Here is a 24605-nt window from a genome sequence, read left to right on the forward strand (position 1 = left end):
TGGGGAACTAGTAACTATTTAAAATGTACAACATATATTGGAGTCCCAGTGTTAAATGTTTATTCTTTTTAAAGATCATTTAAAACTTCTGTAGAAATTTCCTAAAGCTCAATATACATCAGGATGATGCAATTTAGGATGAGACATGTACCTTTTTATTTTAAAATATTTTTTATTTGGCTGTGCCAGGTCTTAGTTGTTAACACGTAGGACCTTTAGTTGCAGTACGTAGGGTCTAGTTCCCTGACCAGGGATTGAACCCTCACCCCCCCTGAAATGGAAGGTAAAGTCTCAACCACTAAGTCACCAGGGAAGTCCCAAGACATGCATCTTTTTTAAAATAGCTCCTTTCCTTATTGTCAGATACTAAGGGGTATCTGATGTTCATAATCTCTCTTTATCTCATGGCCCACTTGAGTTCTGCTTTAAATTCACATGTGTGCATACATCTACACATGCATATGCATACATTTGTATACATATATTTGATCTATATCAGTGTATGCACACACACACACACACACAGGTACTAGACCCTGCACTTTTCCCCTTGGTGTCAATTCATCAGCAACGGTGATGGTGTGAGTGACACTTCCTCTGTCCTCTAAGTATGACAGGCTGGTCCTGGCTTTGCAGGGAGCGGGTGCAGCCCCACACAGTCATCATAACTGACATCTGTGGGCAGGACACCGAGGTACACCTCAATCACGTGTGCCTGGTGGAGAATGCACACTCATGCACCTGCTTCAACGGTGTGAGCGCAGCCTGTGGGTTTCCCTTGATTGATGTTGGTATAACTGCTTCACGGGCTCTGTGGGTGAAGGGAAGTGGGCTCTGCTCAAAGCAGTTGGTGGAGCCTCGCACCTTCCACTTGACACTGCATACGGAATAACAAGTTATAGAGGTGGGTGCCTGTGCGTGCGGGCTCACCACGCCCTCACAGACAAGACCAAAAAGGCACCCAACCTTAAAATAAAACAACAACAAAAAAACGAGGCTTTGAAAACCAGGAAACAAGCCAGCAAAGGAAGCATCTGTCTCTTTCACTGAGAACAAACCCCCCCACCACCCAAGAATCATACATGTTTACACACACTCACACCCCACCCCACCCCACCCCCCCCCGGCTACCACCATCCAAGGATCATCGACTTTACTACTTCCAGGCTTTCTTAACGAGTTACTTTTTATTAACTAACTCAATTTGTTTCTTGCTCAAAACTGTAACAGCATTCATGGAATCATCCTGTCCCACCAAAAGAGAGGCGGAAAAAATGCCTTCTTGAGCAAATGTCACAACTTTCAACAGGGTTCAATCTATCCTAAAGTGGATGTGGTTTACTAAATCATGTCCATACGGGTAACTCCTCGTCTTTTCACATCGATTTCTTATTTTCAAAACAAAACTAACAAATGTCAAATCAGCTAAGGTCAAAACCCAATTTTGGGATTTCCACTGCCCTGCAAACAAACCCATCTGGCCACACACATTCCCGGTTGAAGATCTGGTGAGACCCATGGGCTTCATTGCCCCTCAGACTGGGCTGTCCTTTTAGTCTCTTCCACTGTAAGATTTGAAGCAATAACTATAATTTTAGAAAAACCTGATAAAAATCCAGGGCAGAAAATATTTGTATATTCTAGGAAAATCACATACACACACAAAATAAAATCACCAATTGGATGCCAATACCTCTGGCTTTTAAAACCACTCCATACACCCAGCTGCAGGACACATAGCAATTCTAGCAAACATGTAATACTTGTATTTTTGGTTGAACTGTGTAAAACTGCCGTTTTTGTACAACTGAAATACTAACAACTTCATATGGATCAATTCAACTATTTCCTAAACATGCCACAATACTTCCAGTGATTTGAATCTTTAGTGCAAAGAAACTTCATTCTCCAAATCACCCCACTTTCAGCCACACTCTGCCATCCTCCTCTCTTCATCTCCTTCCCTCTCTCCCTGTACCTCCTCTATGCACAGCATCAGGTAGAGGCTGGAAGAAAAAGGAGTTCTGAGTAATTACCTGGAATCAGATCTAGATATGGGCCCAGTTTCAAGGTCCAGAGGTAGACTTACTTGTCCATTCAGAAAGGTTTTAGAAGAAGGGCTCTAAAAATAACATTTTCTTCTCTTATGCCTTCTGCTCAGGGACCTTCTATTCTAATAATGGCATTCACTCATCCAAGGTGGATTTAAGACACTTAAAAACGTTAACTGTTTATCACACGGTGTGGTTTGAATTCTGAACTCTATACCTAAGCTAATCACAGCTCACTTTTCACATTTTACATACAGTTTCTCCCACTGGTCTCACAACCACCTTAACATTTTCAGCCACCTTGCTTCCTTCTTCTAAGAAGTTTTTCACTGGAACATGGGAGTTTTCCAGATATATTCACAAAGTGTAATACAATAAGAAATTACTGCCCTGCTATCCCTTACCATTTTGAGACAGGAATATGCATTTAAGTGAAATATCCACATCTAAAGGAAACCTATCTTTGCAGGAAGTAGAAAAATGGGCGGAAAAACCTGTATTTCCTAACTACATATGTAATAAACAGGAAGCGCACCTAGTGTGGCAGTCAAATGTGTTCTGGAACCTTCTGATAGATGTCAAAGGTCAGAGATGAGAGAGAAAAGGTATCAATTGAGTGCAATAACATAGAAAAAAATCTCTTGAAATTTTAAAGAATTTGTGAGCACAACATGCTGATACACTCCTGTCTTCAATAGACTGCAAGCCTAACAAGAACTAAATTCAACTCCCACTTCTAAGGAAATATATTAATTGATATACCGCTCTCATTTCTGTAGCTTTCCTTCCATCCTTCCATCCTTCAATCCTAGGGGTTATCATCAAACTTAATTTTGAATGTAATTGGGATAGGGAGACAGAAACTTCAAGAGTTTAGACCATAATTACTAAATCATGACTCAATCAAAAGAAAACCAAGTGTCTACCTAATATGTGCTAAATTGTAAGATTTTTCTCTTTAGATAAGGCCACCCCTAAGAACTCAGTTCATACAGTATTACTCCCCTAGAGACACTGTAAATTCTGTATTGACGACAATAACAGAAATATGGGAAGCCCAGACACAAGTCCCCTCATTGTCCTGAGTAATAGGAGTGTTCATCTAATTTTATAACATAGTCAATGTGACTCTAAATGACTGGCCTCAAGCCACCTATGATACATAGCAGCTGAAAATTACAATGATGGCTGATGTATGTAGCATCATGGCTCTTTTTTAAGGGTGTCAAATTTCCTACCTCAATTCATGTTCTTTACAACAACCGTGAGGTGGAGAATTTTACTTCCATTTTATGCACAAGGAAACTAAGACTCAGAAAGGTAAGTCACTTGCCCAAATTGACAAAGCTGGTTGTGAAACTAGAAGTCAAACCCAGTTCTTCCCCATCCCAAAGTCTGTATCTGTTCTCCCCTGATCTTCTCTGGCAGAAGCCCACCAAGAAGTGAGTGTGAGGGTGCCAGGGGAGGACTTCTGCGAGCTGCAAAGCCCCTGCCTTTCCTACTGGACACAGGTATGGGGCCGCAGTTACTCAGCCCCTACTGGTGTGTGCCATGGGAGATGATGGCTTTGGGGAAGCCAGATCTTTTGGCTTCTTTGGGTAGATTAACCAGATTTTTCTGTAATTTAAAAAAAAAAAAAAAAACAACACTGCCAGCTAGTTCTTTAAAAACACACATACATATACTTCCTTATAAGGGCAAACAGCATTATTTGAGGTCTGTATCTGGCTTTGTGGGCCACCAATTTATAATATCTGCCATACCCCACACTGATGTCCATTTATCATATCCATCACAAAGCCACACAACAGTCAAAGTCCAAAGATTCCAACAGAGCCTTTATGAATTTATATTAGGGTTCTGTTCAGGCTGCACATCCTTAAAACTACACATGGTTTCACTGGACATAAGGGCGGCACAAGCTTTAATAGAAGCATATATCCATCACATGTTCCACGTCTGCAAATGAACACGAAAATACCATCCCAGCCACAAAGCAGACAAGTCCAAAAACAGTGACAGCAGCCCCGGGTTCAATTAGATCTGCACTGCACCCAATCTACAAACCAGCAAAATTTCTAAAAAGGTAGATCACAAAAGCAAAAAGCACCTGCAGGAACCACTCTTCCCCTAACCTTTCTTGTCCCTCTTTCCCCTTCAAGTTTGATGATTTGGCAGTTCTGGAACTCTTCCGAGAGAAGTCAAGACTCACTCTGCCAGCCCCAGCTGTTCAAAGCTCAGCTCAATCTGTTCCATACAGTTGGCTGTATTATCACAATAATGTGGCTACAGTTCACCTTCATTTGCTGCAAAGATCATTAACTATCCCTCAGAGAGATCCAGCATTCAAGGCAGAGCGTGCCCGAGGCATAATAAACGGAGGTCTCTGGGTAACACAGTTCAAAAGAAGGTAAGATGATGCCAGCCAGGCCACCTGACAGTTCCTGCAGTCAGAAAAAAGGGAAGAAAACAAGGGCAGGAAGGATGGAAGAGAAAAAGGAAATGCAAGAAGGTACCTGGCAAACATGTATGTTCATGTGAAGAGTGAATAAAGAGGAAAAAAAAATTTTGAAATAAAGACAGCAGGACACTTAATGTTAAATCACAGTGGAGACATGACTGCACTTGTCTGGCAACTGAAACATTCTACTACTAGAGGGAGAGTGAATTTGGAAGGAGACTGAGAACAGGGCAAATGAATTACAATCCTATACAGGAAGAAGGCAATACTCTGGACGATTCCAGTACTGCAGAAGACGGTGAATTCAGTCAAACCTGTCCTTAACTCGTGTATCTGACCTCCCATTCATAAATTAAAGTGTATTGTGGGTGTCTTTCTTCATTCAATTCACTCATTCAATTAAAGTTTCACACGAGCCTCATGTGAATCTTGTTCACCACCCAATAAGCCAGCTCTACAAAAACACCCAGGGATCAGGCTGTCCCCTTCAAAGAAAAGTACCGCAGGATACGAATACCCAAAAGTTCTTCAGTTGATCCTGAGAGCATCAGAATCAATCCTTGTTCTCATGTGTTTGCTAGTCACTCAGCTATCTCCGACTCTTTGCGACCCCATGGACTGGGGCCCGCCAGGCTCCTCTGTCCATGGAATTCTCAGGCAAGAATACTGGAGGGGGTTGCCATTGTCTCCTCCAGGGGATCTTCCTGACCCAGGGATCAAACCCAAGTCTCCTGCATTGCAGGCAGAGTCTTTACCATCTTAGCCATCAGGGAAGCCCTCATTTGAATCTCGTTCACCAAACAATAAGCCAGTGCTATAAAAGTGCCCAGAGATCAGGCTGTCCCCTTTAAAGAAAGTACTGCAGGATATGAATATCCAGAAGTTCTTCATTTGATCATGAGAGCATCAAAATGATCTAAACCAAAGGACAGTCAGTAAAGGATAGGTAACTGGTGGCGATGGACAACGGGAGTTGGTGATGGACAGGGAAGCCTGGCATGCTGCCGTCCATGGGGTCACAAAGAGTCGGACACAACTGAGCAACTGAACTGAACTGAAGGTGAAGCAAGAATCTTACTGGCAGGCCTCATCTGCAAAAGATGTACTGTGTTGACCAAAAAGTTGTTACAGAAAACCTGAACAAAATTTTGGTCAAACCAATACTTTCTTTGGAACTACACAGGTTAACATATTTAAAAAGCAAAACAATAGCTCCATAGTCTCCATCTTTACTATTTTCTCTATCTTCTTTTCCTCAGTAAAAATTTATCCCTAAAGCAATGGTTCCCTACTGGGAGCAATTTTATCCTCCATGGTACTTTTCCAGTTGCACACCGGGGGAGTTGAGTGCTACTGGCAATTGGTGGCTCGAAGCCTGGGTTGTCACTAAATTCCATAATGCACGGGAAAAACCCTACAATACAGAATTATCTAGCCTCAGATGTCAATAGTGTGTCATTAACATCTCTGCCTGAGAGTTGTTTCAGGGATCCAACTCTCCTGTTGATAGTCTGTACTTTTTTTTTTTTTACAAGCAGTAGTGCAGGAGTCTCTAAATACCTTTTTACTATCATTAAAATCCCTTCTCTTCACATAAAAGTAACATTTAACATAAATGAAAAGGAAGGCAAGGGGCAGAAATTTAAAACTAATTTAGAGTACAATGGAACCCTGGCAAATCCTATTATAGCACCAAACTGCATAAGGCTCCAACCAGTGATTTCATTACTAAAAACATGAAAAAGTAAACAAAAATAGCATAGTCTAATTCAATTCACCTAGGAGGGAGCTTCAAAACATATGGACCCAAATAGCCAAAAAAAAAAAAAAAAAAGATTTATATTTATAAAAAGGAAAAACAGTCTTAGCCGCCTATGTGGAAATATACAAATACACATACACGCACCCCACCCACAAGCACAAACACACCCACACCCATACAGAGCCAAACCAGAAGGCTCAAAACCAAACTCAAGACCCAAACCAAAAGCTCCCCTATTGGCTTTGAACAAAAGAACCTCCCCTAAAGGTGGAAAAAGAGTTGGGATTTAACCTCTTCCTGAACGAAGAGAAGCAATCCTCCCATCACACCTGGAAACAAAGTCGTCGTCTTAGATGTATTCATCTGTCCTCAGCCCAAGAGCTCAGTGGAGTCACCCTAACATCTGCAGTGCTCGGCAGAAAATAATTTGCCGTGAGGTAATTTGGTGTAAGCTCAGGTCAAATCCTCATGTTGCCAGATGAACAGAACTGCCAAAACCCCTTTCCTGTTGCTTTAGCCCTCAGACTGATGTGGTTGCTCACCTGGTTGGCTGTCTCCCTCCCGGTGATTCTCACTCACTTCCTTGGGGTTTGAGGTGTGTGTGTGTGGCTACAGGAAGGTCTGACATGCTTGGGCTCTTTGGCTTTTCTGGATTCCTCTTGGCAGCCGCACTCGGATTCCACAGCTCCTGGGAAGGAAACAAGCAAAAGGGAGGTATAGTGTTGAACAGGGATAGAGCTATGACTTCCCAGACCGAGGCGAACATGTCCTGCCCTGCCAGGATGGGGAAATCGCTTTTGAAGTGGTGCCCGGGCCTCCCCAGCGCAGACCATCCACAACCTATTGTTTGGGTGAAGACTTCCACTCCACCATTCAGATGCAGGGACAAAGGAATTCATTCACTGCCTACTGAATGCTCACCATATATGAGATACTGGGAGCAGGGAAAATGGGCTGGGGAAAAGGCATGTGTCATCAGAGTAGGAGAAAATATTCCAAAGGAAATTTTATTTGAACAGACTTTTTGGCAAAATGTTCCCTCTGGTGAGAATAGAATACAGCGTATGAATTTGATAATTTATGAAGTTGCTCGTGTGTAACTTGAATCTGGTTTTGTTACCATCCTAGCCACTCCCAGGCTCTAACCCCAAAGCGGCTTTTGTAAACCACCACTGACAGTATCAAGGTGATGAGATAATAGTGGGTTATTTGTCTCTGCTCTAAAATGGAGAAAACTTAGGGGCAGCAGAACCAGATCATTTCTACCGTGACCAGGTCAAGCATGGAAACACACTGATACCCACCAGAATGTATTTAAAAACTGAAAACCTATGCAGTTCAATCCCAGAAGCAAAACATGAAGACAGCAGCAATATTCAGCAATGGACACAAAGTACTTTCAAGTCTGGGCAGAATTCTAGACATTATTGAATTAGCCAATGGTACTACTTTGAATGGAATTCTCATCCTAAAGGTAATTATATTAAAACTCCTGAAGATTTCCTTCTTTAAAGTGCTTCCCTTTGATCAAAGAAGATTAGGGTTGAGCAGGAAGGATGTGTGGATGGAGCTAGAAGACCAGGAGGAGGGGCGTGGGGGGGCTCCCCCAAATCACATCCAAATCCGTGATTCAGCGGTTCATTTTGTAAGATGATAGATCAGTCATCTACTTTTTTTACTCATAAAACTAAATTAGCTTATTATCCAACATTACATTCATTGGACTTACTGAATAAATTATAAAAATTTAAATCACAAATGAATTATATAACCAAATGTGGGGTTTTACTGCATGCCAAGAATGTATCTTCTCCTCCAGTGAAATTTTCTGGAATAAATGCAAAGTTAATCATAACACCTCCAAAGCATCTTCAAGTTGCCCTGAATCAGAACACTGTGAACAGAGGAATCAAATCTACGTGTGTGTGTGTGTGTGTACATGCACAATTTATCTTCATCTTACACAATAATGGTTGGGACATCCAGCCAGTTTGCTAAGCAAAGTAGCAGTTGGGATTTTTTAAGTTGCTTAAGTACAGCAGCCAGTGTCAGGGCAATTTTATTTATGAATATATTTTTCTGAATAAATATGGCAGATGCTACATTTTTGGGAGTCCTCCTGGAGAATATAAATAAACTATCGATGGGTACCTGTCAATTACAATCCTCCTCTAGTTTGTGGTATTTGTGATTTATGACAGGAAAATCATTCATTTCCCTAGTGATCATGGAGAAGTCTGCTGAATTTTATATAATGTAATTGAAGAGACAGTAAGTCAAAACATATAAAGCATCCTTCATACTTATCTTAGCCGTCTGCAAAGTTTCTTATAGGCACAAACTATTTAACATTATGTCAGGCAGTTTTATGAGTTTCCCAGGAATTTTAAGTTATTTAAACATGAGCATTTTGCTGTCCAGTACAAAACCCCAAAGGAGCCAATTTTAGGTACTCAACCAAGGAAGTCTCCCCGTGGCCACACCATGCTTATCCACAATGGCTCACAAAAAAAGTTGAGAAAAGCAGTGATACAGGCACTTCTGATCAAAGAGACATGCTAATGGAATAGCAGAAAAATTGAATTTCCTGAGAAACATATGAAGACAGACATAGAAACAAACAGCAGAAAACCTTACATCCTATTGTGTGATAGGAGGCTGCTTGGTTTTTTTTTCCTTCCCTTTTCCCTCAGTAAGATTAAGCCTAATGTGAGAAATGCCTACATCCAACTCAAATTCACCAACTAAAGAGAAAAAGGAAGTTAAGAAGGAAAGAAAACAAGAAGGAAGCACGGAACAAGGAAAGCAACCCCACTTTACCCAGTAATGAAGGAAGACTGGCTGGAGAAGTCCATGAATTCATGGACTGAGTCCACGTGGCATTCCCTTCACTGGGAACCAAAGTTGGTTACAACGGTCAACTTTTCTAGCCGTGAGATGATGGCGGGGATCCGTCCTTTCACTGCCCCAGGCTTTTGAGCGCTCCAGCCTCTAACGCCCTCCCTGCCCACCTTGGCCTACCCAGCCCTAACACTGTTCATAGCTTTGGCTCAAATATCTGCTGATGACCATCAGAGGAACTATGTCCTCCTTCCTCTGTGCCCTGACAGAGCTTTCCACTCTGCTTACATGGCACTTCTTATCTGCAGGCTGACTAGCTGACATTTCCTCCCACAAGAATCCAAATGCCTTGAAGACAAATTCAGCACTTTATCTTTCATCTCCAGAGCTTTGTAGGGGGTCGACGATACAGTAGGGTTCAACAAACACCTGCTGAATGAGCACACCGATGAACACAGAAACATGTTAATTATTCCAAAGACTTAAAAATGGCTAGAAGATAAAGAACTTACTTCACCTATTTCTGCCCTCCAAACATGTTAAAAGAGTTCTATAAAGACAGGATATTTTTAAATACAAGGGAAAATATGTTCTCAAAGAGAAAAGATAAATAACCTCATGTAACATATCACAAGGATAGTGGACATTATAAATTATAAACTGTGAAACTCTATAGTCTTTTGAAATCCATGTAGGGCTTCCCTTTAGTTTTACCCTTTCATCTTTCCCAAGATTTCTTTTTCCATCATTGAGTGGTTCAGGCTAAAGACCAAAATGACGCAGGGACACTTATGTGCAAAGACACAAAATCTCCCCTCTCTTTACAAACATTCAAGATCCCAAGGCCCAGCAAAAACTCTGGACAGTTGCCCAGAGAGCTTTTCCAAATCATTCCAAATGACTTAATCTCCCCCCACCCTCTAACTATGGCTTGGGGTTATATTTTACAACAACTATCCTAAAAAGTGTACATTACTTATAATTGATGAAAAATATGATAGTCTTGGAAATACACACACATGAAACTATTTCCTATGTCCATTGAGGCCAAGTCATGGCTCTCAAGGAGTCACAGCTGCTAACTCATCGGGCAGAAAGGTCACATTGTAGGGTGGCTATGGAGCCAGACAGTTTGCATTTGAACATATACTAGCTTTGGGACCTTGGAAAGTTAGAAATCCTATTATGCCTTGACCTTCACCTCTAAATAGAAAACAATAATGGTGGCTGCCCCACAGGAGCCTTTTGCAGGGCAGAAAAGTTAATACAGATTAAAACAAATAGATACATACATGGCATACAGTAAGCATTCCATAATAAGGTTACTGCTGTATAATCATCTTCAAACGTTCTTGTCCTTACATGATGACTGTCGTAGAACATTCCAAAAGAGAAGAACATGCATCTCAGCAAGTCTCTGCTATAAAGTTACTGCCATTTTAAGCGTAAGGCATAGACAACAGTATGACTAGACATATGATTAGACAAAAAACACTGTTTTGAGCTACACACAATAGAGTAAACAAGGAAAACCCTACAATGCTTACTAACAATGTGTTCTAAGCCAGGTTTCTTGCCTCTCTGAGCCTGCTTACTTATTATCCAGTGAGATTAGTTACTGTCACCATTATCTTCACCATAGCTAATGCTCTTAATAAAACCTCAATTACATATATAAGAGCATCTCCAATATACAGATGAGCTATGCACTCATTATACTTTCATTCCTCCCATTTTCTATCCAAATCCAAGAACTTGCTGCAATTCACATCAGTTTTCCAAGATTCTCTTGTTTTTGTCTCTCTCCCTTCCACACTGGATCATGTCTGACAGAGGAAAAAGAAAACACTAAAAACAAAAAGCAAAACAGTTTTGTTTCTGAAAAAAACCCAATCAAACATTCCTGATGAATGAGTTCCCTATTTCGTTGAGCCAAGAATATCTGTTGCAATAAGTATGTGAAGGAGCCAAAAAAGCGGCGGGGGGCGGGGATGAATAGTTACCATAAAACCATATAAAAAAAAGCAGACCATGGAACATGAAATGAATTGTTAATATCAAGTTAGTTATAAACAGAATAAACAGTGACCTCTTTCCCCGAGTTTGGACCTAGCAGACAAAGGGAAATAAGGTACAAAGTGACGCTCGTTTCTCACTTTGAAAACAGATGGTAAGCAGTATCTGAGAAGAGTGAACTGCACATCCTTCTAGATTATTTCTGTGGGATTAGATAAGACCAAAAAAAGACACTGAGCATATAAGTAATCTAACAAAAATCAGCTTTTATGGTCTCTCTCCTTTTCATAACTGAGCAGCATATAAAAAACTAAAGATTGGACATAAACTTCAAAAAGATTTGTGTGTAGCCTTTTATTAACTCTTAAATAGCTTATTTGTGCCCCCAGATATTATTTAAAATATCTTTGTGGCCAAAGTGTTCTGATATAAGATAAAAGGAAATGAATTTGCCACCTCAACAGATGACAAGATGGGTGTATTTCTCAAATTTCAAGTGTCCTATGTGTGTCTACTGCAAACACAAAACACCACAACAAAAGTAGCTCAAAAAATAGATACAAATATCTGATCCTATATCATATTTTCTTAAATGATGTCACGGATGAAGAGAAAAGTCTATATATAATTTTTTCTTAGCTTTCAGAAGACTAAAATTCAGAGTGGTGATGTGATCTGATGAAGTTCATACAGCTAATAACTGCAGCATGAGGAGTTGAGTCCAAAGTTTTCCAAATCCACCATCTTCCCCATTAAATTATGCCTCCTCTGAGAATGCACCTTCACAATGGAGATCTGTGAAGGCCATGATTGGAAACGCAGACTGGAGTCAAGCAGTGGTGTCCATTCAATGTTTGTCTTTTATTCAATCAGTATAAGATGACATTGAAACTGTTACACACAGATGAAAAAAAAAAAAAAAACAACAACTGAACCGTTCTCCCCCTAACAATGCTTTCTGGTTAGATGTTTATCTCTCTGATTACATGGTTCAATGAAAGGTTGGGAAACAAATCACTTTTTCCAACCTTCCAAAGTTTCTAGCGTGCATCCTATTTATTATGATTATCTCCTCCATTCAGACTCTCCCTCCAAAGCACACTTTTCTGTAGAGTGAAATATAGTCATATTGATATTTGTAATTTTAATCTTCCTGGAAAAAACTACAGCATTGTTTATCCTTTTAGATTAAGTCAACAAGGTATATTTGGACAACCAAACTCCATAAGATCCTCTTGTGTGTATGCTTAGTCATGTCCAACTCTCTGCAACCCCATGTACTGCAGCCCACCAGGCTCCTCTGTCCATGGAATTTTCCAGGCAAGAATACTGGAGTGGGTTGCCATCCTCTGCAGAAACAATTTCAGGTGTAAGACAGTAATGACAAGTGAGAGTGAGAGATGAGTAAGAAACAGTTGCTGCTTCTTTAATATGAGCATTCATTTAAAGGGAATACTCGAAAACATAGGCAGAAAATTAAAGCAGCTTTCAAAGAATACTCACTGACTGAGCCCTGGTTATGAGCAACAATTGTTATCCCATGACAAGGGTAAAATAAATAATTCTGGCTTACACCAACTTGGAATGTAAAAAGATAATCTAGAACAGCACTATCAGAAGATATGAATGCCTAGCTAGCAATTCAGATCAGACAAAAAAGTCAAAGAAAAAGCTCCCATGTGATGTTATATATAAACTAATATAAAACTGATTTACTTAAGACATAGTATTTATGTTGGAAAGGTACACAAGGTTATGAACAGCTTTTATTCTGTTGGTTCAATACCAATGCAGAACTTATGCCTTAAATGGCTCCATGAACAGCTCATCAGAAGCCAACTACAAGTCTACAATGTTTATTTTAAAACAAGAACAAGGACAAGCTGGTTCATTGTTCTTACATCTTTCTGAGGACAGGTTTTCATATAAAACTTTCTACATGAATACATCTACCTTCCAACTACAGTCTCGCTGGCTTTCCTAAGCATCTGCGTATTTTTTCTACATTTCTCCTGAAAGGAATTCATAAACTATCTAAGGTTTACATTAAAGACAAGCATCTGAACACTGGCTAAGGTTGAGACTCAGTCTTTTGGAGGCCAAATGAAAATTCTCCTGCCTTCAGAATGATCTGACAATCTCACTTTCAAGGAATGATACCAAAAGCAAAACACACCTAGTCTTAAACTCGGCTTAGCATTTTTTAAGTTACAAAGAGTTCTCTTCCAAAGACCCAATAAAAGGAGTGACACCAAGTGATCTTCACCTCACTTTTAAAAAATTTTTATCTATTTATTTATTTAATTTTAACTGTGCTGGGTCTTGGTTGCTGTGCCGGCTTTTCTCTAGTTGTGGCGAGTGGGGCTATTCTTTGATGCAGTGCATGGGCTTCTCATTGCAGTGGCTTCTCTTGTTCCAGAGCACAGGATCTAGGCCGCTCAGGCTTCAGTACTGGGAGTGTATGGGCTCAGTAGTTGCGGCTCCCAGGCTCCAGAGTACAGGCTCAGTAGCTGTGGTGCACACACTTGGTTGCTCTGCAGCATGTGGGATTTTCCAGGGATTGAACCCATGTCTCCTACACTTGCAAGAGGACTCGACCACTGAGCCACTGGGGAAGCCCCTACCTCAGTTTCCTTGGCTGCTTTTATGAGATAACTGCCCTTGACCACTCTCCCCCACCAGGTGGGACAGATAAGTCAGAGTTGTAAAAAACAAAATTTTATCTCTAATGTGTTTCAAGTGTTGAATATGTTAATAGAAATGACTGACCTTGATAACACAGTATTATTTAGGTAACAGAAAATACAAATATTGTTATCCTTAAGAAAACAACTAAACTATAACTGGAAGTATTAAGACTTAAAAACAACCATAATGCTGAGAAAAGTCTCAATGATAACTCAGACTAAAATCTTATTTTATTAATTCAAACATGAAATAATTTCATACTTGGATATGAGGTTCATAAAAGTCAAGTTAAACTTACTCTATCACCTTCACAATTCTAGTTAGTGGGAAAACCAAGACTAGCTCTCCAATCTTGATTCCTGACTATTTCTGTTTTATAATGTCACTGGAATGAATTTTTATACTATGTCTACCATCTTTAATCAGACCACTAATTCAGTCCTGTCTCGTGGCTGGATGTTACTGATAACAAATGGCGTTCAGAATTTACCAAGGGTCCTGGTATTTACAGTATATTCTCAGAGCTAGACCAGGGACATGACTTTAGAGAGTGGAGGGCATCAGCTGTTGTAAGGGAGTGTGAGTCTGCAGGAGGGTACTCATGTTCCACATCCACGACACACTACATGACACAGATGACTCCTCTATAGCACTGGTTTGAAACAAAAGCAATTGCAAAACAAGACCTTCATCCCACTCTTCAATGATGAGAAGGCACACAAAGCAAGAGTTACTCCAGCTAGATTAGAATAAGTCAAGAATGATGGGTTAGAGTAAGTCAAGAATGACAGGAGGTACAGTTGAGTTTTCTTTACCCAGATCCAGGTAAAGTTTCTGGTATACCAGAAACTTGGAGCAGAGATACAACACAGTGCTGAGTTCTCAGGCTAAAGGAAACAGCCATTGTTCCATTTCTCTCCCCGGAGTTCCAAATTTTGCTCCCTAGGCTCTCAATGTCAAAGAGGCCAACAATGGGAAAAAAGAAACTCTCAGCTCCCACAACTTATGAAGACCAACACTGGTAACACAGGATTCCCACAAAGGATAAAGAGAGACTCTCTACTGTAGCCTCCCTGGTCAGCAGAACTAGGTAAATATCTCCAACTGACCACCACAGATGGGGAAGAGGAAGCAAGAAGGATATGGACCTTGCTTTTTACTGATCTTTGCCTCACTAATAGCAGGTATTAGGCCTGAGGCAATCATGGCTGATAGTTGGTTTACAGTTACTCCTTGGAAGGAAACTTATGACCAACCTAGACAGCATATTAAAAAGCAGAGACATTACTTTGGCAGCAAAGGTCCGTCTAGTCAAGGCTATGCTTTTACCAGTAGTCATGTATGGATGTGAGAGCTGGACTATAAAGAAAGCTGAGCGCCGAAGAACTGATGCTTTTGAACTGTGGTGTTGGAGAAGACTCTTGAGAGTCCCTTGGACTGCAAGGAGATCCAACCAGTTCATCCTAAAGGAAATCAGTCCTGGGTGTTCATTGGAAGGACTGATGTTGAAGCTGAAACTCCAATACTTTGGCCACCTGATGCAAAGAGCTGACGCATTTGAAAAGACCCTGATGTTGGGAAAGATTGAAGGCGGGAGGAGAAGGGGATGACAGAGGATGAGATGGTTAGATGGCATCACCGACTCAATGGACATAAGTTTCGGTAAATTCTGGGAGTTGGTGATGGACAGGGAGGTCTGGCGTGCTGCAGTTCATGGGGTTACAAAGAGTCGGACACGACTGAGTGACTGAACTGAACTGAACTTCATAATTTAGAATGCATGATAGAAAACATTTAACTCAGGCTACTGGTTTTGTGAACCTTCTTCTTACCTCTACCAAGCAAAGCAAAGAGGGATAAAGAGTGTCCAACAGATTACAAACTATCACAAATACCATATCTCTTCTAACAGGATCATGACAAAAAGCAAGCATTGTAAATAACTCCATTTGACAAACGAGGAAGGGAAAACGCAGAGAAGTCACAAATTTCCCAGAGCTTCCTAGGTAATTGGAAAAGACCGGTTTCTAATCCAGAGTTCTAGACTCCAGGTGCATTAAACCATGGGCGCTCACTGAAGATAACTTCTCTCTCCCACTTCCATCCTTTGCGTGTGTGAGTGCTAAGTCATTTCAGCTGTGTTCGACTCTTTGTGATCCCATGGACAGCAGCCCACCAGGCTCCTCTGTCCATGGGATTCTCCAGGCAAGAATACTGAAGTAGGTTGCCATGCCCTACTCCAGGAGATCTTCCTGACCCAGGGATCAAACTCTTATGTCTCCTGCAATGGCAGGGAGGATCTTTACCACTAGCATCAACTGGGAAGCCCCCTTTCATCCTTTGCTTACATTTAAAAAGCTGAAGAGTAGAGAGGGTTTTGAAGGTTGGGTTTTCAGAGAATTCACAGATTTCAGTTCTCCATGTTCTTTCTGTCATTATATTATTATTGATAATGTAAAGTTGGCTTTATTGTTATCTCTTGAGTCTCTGGAGGGAAAATAATCTAATTTATTAGATTTAATGGGAATATCATACATTTGGGTGGGGTAGAAGGAGGTGGAGGCTAATAGTTTTGCTCTAGAATGAAGAGGGCAAATTATCCAGTGGAAAAGTCAATCCTGTCTTCCAATCAAGTAAATGAAGTCATCTATGTTAACCTTTACACAACAGATACAGAGAGAATGTACATAAGATCACTTCTTAAATGTTGGGAAAAGACATCACCCATTCATTGAAAGCTAATTATTTCAGTTCCACCTAGACTTTGAGGAAATTAATGTAAACCTTTTTGAAAGAAGGGTTAGGAATCCAAAATAGTAATATCCTTTCTCCTCCGCCCTCAAAATACACTTCTGATAATTAGGATCTGAGAATGGTGTAGCTTTCTAAATTTTGTGGTACTGTGAACATGTGATAATTAGCGTTCACTGTTAAAAGTTATAAAGTCGTCCTTTTGTGATATTATTCAGAAGTCTTGGCTCTTTACTTTCAGATTAAAATGAGGACTAAAAGACTGAACTTCAACCACGTCTGAATGTCTGTGGGCTGTCTTCCCCACAACCAACAACTTTTCCTAAACTCCCAGCTTTTAAACTGCTAAAACCATGGAAACATTAATAATGATCCTTCATCATCAAACCTCAACTTCTCCTCCCACTTGCACTTTTGACCAAGCTGCTCACTTCAAAGCGAGCACCAGCATCCTGTTCAGTTACTCAGTCAGACCTCTGTATCTTCCCAACACCTTCGACCAAAAGAAAACCCAAAGCCACAGAGAACCTTCACGATCTGATCTCCACACTCCTCCTAGTCCAGTCAGGGCACTTACGTAACCTCTAATTTTTTTTTTTTGCTTTTATTTTTTATTTTTTCAGTTGCCATGGGAAAAACTGTTTGGGCAGCTCTATCTGCAAGAGGTAATTATTGGCCTTCCAAACACACACATACAGCAATGCTGCAAAGAAAAAGTATACACAGTTAATTTTCAAAGAGACTAAGCAACTGTTAACAATTTATTGCTTTGCGGCTGGTGCAAAAACAAAAGGCAGCTGTTTATTACCCACTCTACTCCACATTAGCAATTAATATTTCCTCATAATTGAGTATTTGTCAGGCAGTATGGACTAATAAGTACTTTACCTGGATTATCTTTACATGAATAATAAGTGTCACAAAAATAAATTTACAATTCTGATTTTACAGAAAATAAATGAGGTCAAGAGAGGGTGACTCACACAGGACTAACTTGTAGTGGAGGCAGGATTCGAACCCAGAGCCTAAGATCTTGTCGCACTGGCCACAGCTATCAGTGCCTGACCCCAGCCTGTGGTATGAACACCACCGGCCTCTGGGCTGGTCTCCTGACAGGCTTTCGGTACTCAAACTACCACTCAACTTACCAAGTAAAACTGAGAAAAATACAAAATATTTTCAGTACCAAGAAGCATACAGTCATAGACCACAGTAGTAACAATGACTCTCTTTTTTTCCTTTGTTCCAGTACAAAATAAATATGCATGTGTGACATTCAAATACTGTGCCTTTTCCATTTTCTTCATCGGTTTCCACTTCCTGGAGTTTAACTCCTTAACACTTCTTATACTTCTTGTCAATAAAAACTCTGTCCGCTCAACACTGAGCTGTAGGAGACTTGTGAGTAGAGACTAACGAGAAGAGCAGTTGTTCTGCTCTCATCCATTCGACTTTTTTCCCTGAGAGAAGAAATAACTCATACTTTGGCTTCTTCTTTAATTTAGGTAATTATTTAGAAGGTCACAATCCTTACACCGTGGGTCTGATTCCTCAGGATGGAAAGTTCATAGAATTCCCAAAGAAATCTCTTTTAAAATATGACGGAGAGATCAGTTGGTGTAGACTTGTCTGGCAACATTTAATGGTTGCCCCCTTGAACATGTCAACATATACCAGAGAAGCCTTTGGAAGGGTCCAACTCATGGCTGATTCCGCCCTCAAGTCCTGTCTGCTCTCCTTGACTCCACCGACCAGGGAGGAGTCGGGACAGCGTGGAGCCCGGCAGCCTCCCCGCATCCACCAGCGCACTGTGCCTTGCAGTCAACACGGCCCGAAAGAGTCTGGTTAAGACTCTGGCTCCCAGCCCTTGGCCTCATCTGACCCTGCCCTTCTGCCGTATCACTCATCTCCTGGAAAGGAACATATTTCCAAGCCTCTTCCACATCAGCAGTAGGAAAGGAATTTCACGTCCCTGAGTGTTAGGTGACCTGGATAGGGGGCGGGAGAAAAAAAAAAAAGTGTCCAGCCTGACTTCCTTAGGAGGGAGATGAAACGGAAGGGTAGGGAAATACAATGATGTACTTTCACTTTGCCAAATTCCCACCCCTTTTTGGCCTCAGGCAACACCAGAGAGCCTGCCAGGAGGAGGCGGGAGGCTGATGGAAACAGCTCCCCCTCTTCTCATGCACTTCCTGTCTGAACACACGTCTCCGCCACCCTTCCCCGTGCCGGGCGCCTGGGGAGGCGGGCGGGCTTGCTGACCGCTGGAGCCCCGCCAGCCACACCAGGCAACTCTGCGAGTCCCCGAGAAGCCGGGCGTGGAGGGTGCTCAGGGTGGTGGCAGGGAAGCCCATCAGATGACAGCGACCCTTCCATTAGCAACCAGACACTCTTGGGGTCTCTTCCTAGAGGCGAGCAGAGCGGTGTCTGGACAAAGAAAAACCATCAGCATGTTTTCTGCCATTCCTTCTCCCAGCACCACACTTTTAACCTTCTCCTGGGTGTTTGCAGCCCAAAGGAGTGAGGGGACGCTCTTGGCCGGGGAGGCCCGTCTCCCCAGAGGATAAGTGAGCGATTGGACCTGCGGGAATGTGACGCAGGCCCCACAGACCAGAGAGGCTGTGGTGCTGAAACCTCAACTCACAGACCCAAGGCCAGAGCAGAGGCTGTAATAAGATGTCAATTTGCCAGAGGCTCTCTTAACACATGAGACAAAAAGTTAACATCTGATGGACAGGGGCCTGTGCCCAACTCCAGCTCGGTGCCCTCTCCCTGAGGACTAGTTCAAAGGAACAAGGTGTAATGGTGGGAGGACACCGCAAGTTGGAAGCCCCTCTTCAAGCACATCGCACCACCATCATTCCTGCATTATTGATGTGTCCTGCCCACGAGGCAGAGCTGAGGGCTGGCCTTTTCTGGACTTCAGGTTCTTGGCTAAATATGCTAAGTCTGCATTAATAAGGTGGCCACTGGACATATGTGACTCCTAAGCACTTAAAATGTGATCAATCAAAATTAAGAAGTGCTACCAATTTAAAGAGCACAACAAATTACAAAAACTTAGCAAGAAAATAATAGAGATCTCAATTTTTTCCATAATCATTGCATGCTGAAACAGTAATAGTTTAGATATATCAAGTTAAATAAACTGTACTGTTAAAATGAATTTCACTCATTTTCCTTTTTATAACACAGCTACTAGAAAATTTAAAATCACATTATAAATTACCTTTTGTATTAATATATTTGTATTATGCATAAATTGGACAGCATGCCTCTGGGTATACTTTCAATGCTGTTGAATGAATGAAAGAACGTTGATGGATGATCAGTAAGAATATTTTTAAATCAACATAGAAACAGTCAATAGAAATGGTTAAAACGGAGCGAGGTACAGTTGTTTTTTGAAATAACTTTTGTATCTAGGGCTACACTGCATTCTGAGTCACTTGCCGGGAGAAAATGCTTAGTAATCACTGAGGACTCTGAAAGAATGAGAGGGCGACAGACTGTCGGCCAGACCACACCACTAAGGCCAAACAACCCTCAGTCCTATGGTAGAGACTCAGCAGAGCCAAAGAGCAAGCACACTCACTGTAAGAAATCGCCAGATGAAACTAAAACAGCCAATCTGGGAACCCCACAGTTTTCCAAGCCTCTCTTCATCCTAAACAGCACTGTTCTCTCAGTATAGCTGTTTGCTTTTAAGATATTCTTTAAGGGTGTTTTAAGAAATTCGCTGCAAATCAAAACCACTATGAGAGATCACCTCACACATATCAGGATGGCCACTATTAAAAAACTAAAATTTAAAAAAAAAAATGTATTGGTGAAGATGTGGAGAAATTGGAACCTTTGTGCATGATTGGCAGAAATGGAAAATGGTGCAGGAGCTATGGAAAACAGTGTGGAGGTGCCTCAAATAATTAAAACTAAAATTATTATCTGATCCAGCAATTCCATTTCCAGGTATGTATCCAGAAGAAATGAAAGCAGGATCTCAAACAGATATTTGCACAGCCACGGTCATCACATCATTAATTACAAACCCAACAGGTGGAAGAGAACCCAGACGTCCATCAACAAATGAATGGATAAGTAAAATATAGTGTATATATAAACTGGAAAATTATTCATCCTTAAAAAAGGAAAACCAGTCATATGCTACAAGATGAGCAAATCCAGGTAGAAGTGAGCAGGCATCAGCTAGCCAACTCCACTGCCAAGACATAGGCGGTACCTGACTATACAACACAGAAGGTTGGAAACCTAACATTTTAGGAGGGCTGGTTACCAGATCAATTTGAAAGTCTTTTTTTTTTTAATTTCTGAAACTGTGCCTCAAACAGGAATCAAAAGAAAATGACTCAACTTGTGGAAGAAGGTTAATAATCTGTTCTATCCTACAGTGTCATCCTAAGTTATATATTTAAGGAAAAGGGGTGGGGGAGAATCAGAGAAAAAAACAGAATAGATTCCAGTAAGTGTACTGACCTCTCATGAATGATAATTCCCTCCGAGTTACCTGTGCTTTCTAAAACATGTCATTTTATATCAGTTAAGCCACGGCGTACACGGCATCAGAGGACTTGCGTACACCATGAAGCTCAGACTGAACAATCCGGTGAAAATGGGACAGAAAACCCACTAAGGGGCAAAAGTTTCCCGAATCCTTTCTGCTTGTTTCTTCTCTCACCAGAAACCCAGAAAAGCATTTTCAGACACATCCTAGGATCAGCCTTTCCTTCCCTGAGAAGCTTAAAACTACACAGACTTTTCTGTGTGTTCTCCTCCCTTCACAGGTATTTTTTGAAAACTCCCAACTCCTGCCCCTGACAGCAAAGCCTTAGCTTTCTCACGCAAGACCCTGCTCCCCCCTCCCCAACCCCACAATCTCTCTGTCTCCATTTTTAAGTGTCTGGAAAACGCAAGAAGGGGGAAACAAAGGGCAAATGCCAGTCTGTGACCTCTGTCTGGACCCAGCCAAGCATGATGTGTGAATCAGGTGTGTGGAATGGAGGTTTCCATGGCAACGAGACAGCAAGGCAGGCGGAGGAGTCACATACTCTTTCTACCAAGGTAATAGAAACAGGGAGGCCATCTGAGGGTCCACGCGGGGGACACAGGAAGCCCAGAGTTCTCCAGGGACCCGGAGGGTCTAAATCCTCAGTGGCTCCTTCCCCCACCCCCACCAGCAACTTGGGATAGCATCTAGCATCTCTCTTTTGGGGAAGAAGGGGAGGGAAAAATTCAAGTAGTTTCTCAAAGTTGTTGCCAATGAGAAAAATGTAGAAAGGTTACAAGAGAAAAGTGTCTTCTTTACATTAAAAAAAAAAAAAAAAAAACAAACACCAGCTCTATTAGTTAAAAAGTTCGGCTACACTAACCAACTGGACCCCCTTCCCGACCTGCCTGAAAATGAACTGGAAGCATAGTTTCATCAAGTTTCCATGCTTTACCTTGCAAAGTGCTCATACTTGTGAACCCAGTCCATGATAAAAGCCTGCTGATCTACACTTTCTACTTTATGAATTTTCAAGTTCTATTCGCCTCAGAGAACATTAGTTTCAATGTTTAGGAAACAGCTTGCTTTTTTATTCACATCCATAACTCAGAGACAAAGAATAAAAATACACAATTTGAATGAAATCAAAATCAGTCTTGGTTATTGAGCTGGGAAAAGGTGGTCTGAATGCCAGGTCTACAATGGGCATTATAACTTTTAAGCCGTTTTCCTAACTTGAGACTCACAGATGTTAACAGGAACCAGAATAAAGCTCATGCATCTGAATTCCAGTCACAAGACAGCAAACTCCACTCCCTATCCTGTTTAGCTGCACTGGGAAAGAGGTCTTTTGGATCTTCTGGATCCACCAGATCCCTACTCCAGAGCCCAAAGAGAAGACCATGGCACATGACCCTTGCTAGTGGCTCTCCTTCAGCAGACCTCCCTTCCCCCTGCATCTGACAAGACTCTACATCACACACTTGACCACTCACTCAGGCTCCAGTCCTTTCAAATGCTGCCCACTGCACTCTGAGAAATTCAAATCTCTAACCATAGTCTGCAAAACCATACATGATCTGGCCTCTGCCTATCTCTTCAGTTCACCTGCCACCATTCTCCAATTTATACCCCACATCGCAGGCAAATTTCAACTTTTTTAACTCCCCAAAGTTCACCATTACCCTCTTTCACCTTCAGTCCTTTATGGTACTGATTCCTACAAACAACACTCACCTTTTCCCAAAATTCCACTCCAGGCAACACTTCCTCCAGGATGCCTTCATCCCTGCCACAATTTCAGCCTTCAACACCCTTTTAGGTGCAGCCACACCAACCCAAGCATCCCACAACATCACCATGACAACCACCTTCGTATTTCTGACCCCAGCCAGCTCACAGAGGGAACACGCCATGTGCCGTGTTCACCTGTGTCCTAATGTGAGGTCCAGCGCACAGGAGGTGGCCAATCAAGATTTACCAACAATGAATGAGTGAATCGTGAAGGAACAGAGCAGGCCGACAGGGCAGACAGGGCATGACTGACCACAGAGAGCACTGACCACATCCGGGCCTGAGCCTCACAGGCCAGGGCTAAGGCTTATTGCATCCATGGCTTCAGGAGAATTACTTAATCTCAGTGACCTTTAGGTTCCTATTTTTAAATTAGCCTGACTGCAACGGCCCACAATTATAATAAGGATCACATCAGACAATGTTTGGGAAATTCTCCATGAAAATTTTAATCAGTCTATATATGACAGCACTTCCAGTAGGAGGGAAAATAAGAGAAGAAAGGAGGGGCAGTAGCAGGGAAGAATCTTAAGGAAAAATGGTGTAACGGGCCTAGCAGGGGGATTCAGACATTCGTGGTCGGCTTCCACATAGAAGCAGAGACCGACTTCTTTCCCAGAGATAATAATGTCCCCCTCTTGCTCATTTTGAGCCTAGATGCCCATATACTCTTCAATTTCCATGTAAATATAGTTCCACAAATATACCATGTTAATCTCCACTAACCATCACCATCATCACCACCAACCAGTTCTTGGAACTCTTGTTTACTCTTGTATATACCCTCTCATTCCCCAGTTCCGTGTAAACTTACACAACCTCCAGCATCCATTAAATCTCATTCACGCTGATAACGCCTTTCTTGAGTAAACGAGCTCTGATCTGCCTCTCCCTTCTGGTGTAATGTTGATGCTGTTCAGTCGCTAAGTCGTGCCTGACTCTTTGCCACCCCATGGATGCAGCACACCAGTCTCTGCTGTCTTTCACTGTCTCCCAGAGTTTGTTCAGATTCACGTCCACTGAGTCAGTCAGCTATCTGACTGACTATGGTTAGTCAGATAGCTATGGTTAGTCAGCTATCTAACCATCCTGTTCATCCTCTGCCACCCCATTCTCCTCCTGCCCTGATTCTTTCCCAGCATCAGGGTCTTTTTCAATGAGTCAGCACTTCTCATCAGGTGGCCAAAGTACTGCAGCTTCAGCATCAGTCCTTCCAACGAACAATCAGGGTTGACTTCCTTTAGGATTGACTGGTTTGATCTTCTGGTGCACCACAGGCCCATATTTCAGTGGTTTATCTCTAAACCATATTCAGTGGTTTATCTCTAAATTCTTCACCTGTATATGCCTGGTCCACTTTCTAGAATGTGGGGAGGACCTCACACTTCAAAGAAATCAAGTCTGGGTTAGAAAACATGGTGCGGGGGGGTGGGGGGGTGGCAGAGAAGGCGAACAGTAAGCAGTGTATTAAGAGAAAGTAAGATTGACTAGTCTGCGAAGAAAACAAAAATACACAATGAGAGTTGTTATGAGAAAATTAGTAATCAATTTCTGAAGACTCAAGGGTCCTGTGGTAGTTGAACATGACACATTTTAAAAAGGGCACAGGATAATGTTTCAGACACAGTGGGGCAAGTAAGGAACACTCTTTCCAAAACGTATACACCAAGTGATTCTCTATGATTGAACGAGAAAATCGATCATAAGAAAGAAAGGGAAAAGCAAAGGGGACTGGAG

The 24605-nt window shown here is 41.7% G+C and overlaps 2 long non-coding RNA genes across 2 annotated transcripts in view; both read right to left on the bottom strand.

Annotated features, from left to right (window-relative positions):
* LOC145516661 (uncharacterized) overlaps positions 1 to 24605 on the bottom strand; it is a 236467-nt gene that overhangs the window by 78636 nt on the left and 133226 nt on the right. The window contains exon 3 of the long non-coding RNA XR_014061623.1: positions 6817 to 6962. This is a non-coding gene — a long non-coding RNA (uncharacterized LOC145516661). The remainder of the gene's footprint in view (positions 1 to 6816; positions 6963 to 24605) is intronic.
* LOC145516667 (uncharacterized) lies at positions 17159 to 21584 on the bottom strand. The gene is made up of 3 exons (XR_014061633.1): positions 21065 to 21584; positions 19800 to 19865; positions 17159 to 18558 (listed from the first exon to the last, which is right to left on the bottom strand). It is a non-coding gene; the product is annotated as an uncharacterized LOC145516667 (long non-coding RNA).

Source organism: Giraffa tippelskirchi, chromosome 8 (genome assembly GCF_054371585.1).
Source record: "Giraffa tippelskirchi isolate mGirTip1 chromosome 8, T2T-mGirTip1v1.2.pri, whole genome shotgun sequence".
Classification (NCBI taxonomy): Eukaryota; Metazoa; Chordata; class Mammalia; order Artiodactyla; family Giraffidae; genus Giraffa; species Giraffa tippelskirchi.